This window comes from Condylura cristata, unplaced genomic scaffold (genome assembly GCF_000260355.1).
Source record: "Condylura cristata isolate star-nosed mole 26May11 unplaced genomic scaffold, ConCri1.0 scaffold00002, whole genome shotgun sequence".
Taxonomy (NCBI): domain Eukaryota; kingdom Metazoa; phylum Chordata; class Mammalia; order Eulipotyphla; family Talpidae; genus Condylura; species Condylura cristata.
The window spans coordinates 3,403,894-3,406,852 of NW_004567103.1; the positions used below are offsets into that span (position 1 = coordinate 3,403,894).

General features: G+C 49.6%; 1 long non-coding RNA gene across 2 annotated transcripts in view; it reads left to right on the forward strand.

The window, feature by feature from the left end:
- The window catches only part of LOC105853594, an 11,933-nt gene continuing 8,974 nt past the window's right edge, over positions 1 to 2,959 (forward strand). For both annotated transcript variants that reach the window (XR_001145418.1, XR_001145419.1), the window contains exons 1-3: positions 1 to 337; positions 444 to 523; positions 2,553 to 2,754. This is a non-coding gene — a long non-coding RNA (uncharacterized LOC105853594). The remainder of the gene's footprint in view (positions 338 to 443; positions 524 to 2,552; positions 2,755 to 2,959) is intronic.

A 2,959-nucleotide genomic window follows, 5' to 3' on the forward strand; every position in this document is an offset into this window, starting at 1 on the left:
CGGGGCTGCGAAGGAAGCCGCCGGTGACAGCCGGCGGGCGCGACAGGTGAAGGCGCGGTGGCTGTGGCTGCTGCTTTTGTTTCCCGAATGGAAACAGTTTTTGCTTGGCCCCGTGTGCGTGCAGGGGCACGGTCTTAGTGGGATGCATTTTCACGGACGCAGACACGGTTTCTGTGAAAGCGCGTGAAGGGAGCGGAATGACAGCGCACGGAAGACCTTTCTGGAAGCCTGGCTTTGTCAACCAGAATCAGCCAGCCCGTGTAAACCAAAGGTCACCTTTATCTGAGCTGGTATTCGCTGGTGTGCCTGAAAGATTCTGAGACAAAATAAACTTAGGGTAAGTCCTGACGCGGATTAAGTGCAAATGAACTTGACCCCTGCTAACAGCAGAGGATGTTGAAGGCTTTGGGATGCGGCTGATACTTCTGTTCATTTATTTTAAGCAGGAACAACCAAGGAGAACTGAAGGAAATGATTCTTTCCCCAGAGGTAATAGAAGAGGGGGAAGATGTGATGTCAGAAGGTAAGGACCATGGTAGGGATGAGGTAATTACTTATGTGCCTCCTGTGGCAGAATAATTTGTCAGCAGTCAGAATCCAAAGTAACACAGCTAAACTGTGCCATTTGGTGTCGAAAGTGCTATTGTGAACACTTTCCAGTTAGTTTCATATGCCCACCCTAAGCTTGACCAAAATCTTGCAGTTGTTTCGTGAAAAGAAAGTTACAGGCTGTTCCCTTTGCTGCCCCTCGGCGCAGAAATTCCAAGCAAAATGTTAGTAGATTTAACATTGGGATGTGGAAGAATAGTACATTGTGACTGCAGCTTTCTTGGGGGAGTGCAAAAGTGTTTTGTGTTTGACAAGTGATACCGGTTGTCTGGAAATGCTGGTTAGAAAGAAAATCTCTTCATTCTTAATATTGCTTCCTGAAGTTCCCCACGTTGTACCTGGCAAACCCGTGTTTTCGTATATATTCTTCCCCCAAATATTTAGGTTCCTGCTGTCTTCTGCCCCTGACTGAGAGCCTCTGGAATATTTGGAATATAGGTCATTTTCTTTTGAGTCTAGGGAGAAGGGACCTCCTTGGTGACACAGGGTTAAACTCTCAGTGCTATTTGTCAAGCTGCCGCACAGGCTTGGAGATGGGATTGGCAAAGGGAGTCTTACTGGGGAGCATCAGGTCACCCCCCGGGAGGGGACTAGTGGCACTATGGTCTCCGCTGGCATCAGGCTCAGGGGCAGGCCCAGCCCCCAGGGCGTTTGGGGTGGGCGAAAGGGGCCTTGTCCTCTCAGGCTTGTCTTTGGAGCTGGGGCTGGCCGGAGACAGCCCCGGCGAGGGCCCTGGGGTGGGCAATGGGCCACAGGCTCTCAGCCGCTGTGTCCACCCGCAGTCTCTGTGACAGAACTGGGTGGTGGTGGCGGTGCTGTGGGCCTCCCTGTCACTTCACACCCAGGGACAGTGTCTGCTCGTCTCTCTCACGATGTTAAGATTGATGGTGGGGGCCGCCTGGTGGCACAGGGGTTAAAATCTCTGTGCTGGCAAGCCATTGCCAGCCACTGCAGCCTGACTTTGATGCCTGGCTGGAAGCTGACCCACACGGTCAGCAGAAAAAAAAGAATTGAGATGGGTGAGTCGTCCAGGGTTGATGTCGCCTAAGTGCCGACACCTTTTTTCCTCACAGCCACTGTATTAGCTCCACAGCATCAGCTCCACTTTCAGACGGAAAACAGATTTCGCCATGAACTTACTCATGGTCTCACAACTATTAAGTGTCACCGCCGGGATTATATATGGTTTTGCCAAATCCAGTGCTCCCTTCTCTTTCCTGGCTCATTTCTTCATCCCTAGTCGTTGTTTTAATCAAAAGTAACTTATCCATCTCCGCCTTTTGACTTTGAAACACCGGCCCTGTGTTCATTTGCCAGCCTTTTGTCGTGAGACCAGGCCCGGGACTTTGACTTCACGTCACAGTTGGATTAGCTCATTTATCTGTGTAGTGTGTTTTCTCTAGTTTCAAGTTTTTTCCTCTAAAGCTGAGCAAAACTTTAAACTGACAAGTAGTTGAGATTCAGTCTTACATTTGCACTGTCTTCCCCATCCTTGTTTGGTGACTCACCCACAATATTTGCCACAGTTTCTTTTCTTTTTTTTTTAATTTATTTCTGCATACAGAGCTGGGGTACAGGCCAGAGGTGTGGGGGTGAGAGGACTTACCAGAGACAGAGCAGGGAGCAGAACAGGCCAACTGCGAAGTACACTGCTGAGGGGAGCAGCGGGGAGACAGGAGAGGTCTGCCGCGCCCTGTGGGTCCCTCCTGGCCGGGGATGGACCTCAGCAGCCTCAGGTCACTTCACATTGCTGCACTTTCACGCGTTGTGCCACCAGGGAGAGCCCGTGCCACAGTTTTTTAGGCTTCACCAAGTATGTCCCAAGTGTTCAACTCTGTTTTCAGAGATTTAGTAACTGCCACTCTGCATTCATCTGATTGCTTTATATCATGTTTATTATGTAACCACACTACCCACGAGCTACTTCCTTGCTTACTTTCTAGGCTTCAAGTTGAGAGTCCTGAAAGGAAAAGGCTGTCATTTAAAGCAGCCATAGACGGTGTTTGGTTTGACACAGCTAAGAAGACAGGCTGGAGAGAGCATCTGCTATGCCGATGCTCACAGCACACCGCGCTGACCTTCTGTAGCAACCAGAGCCAGGAAATCCTTGGTGACTGCAGCTTCTGTTGTGAAATGCAGACTTTGGTAAGTTGGAGGAACACAGGTGTAGTTGTGTGATACAGTCCTAGGCTGAAACGTGTGGCTGTGGTTCTAGACTGTTCACATTGTCAGCCCTGGTCATTACATGTTAAATGTGATATAAATGGTTTGCTCTGATGGGGCAGTTTAAAGCAAAACTACCACAGGTCAACTTTTAGGGTAACCAGAGCCCAATATCACCTCAACAGTA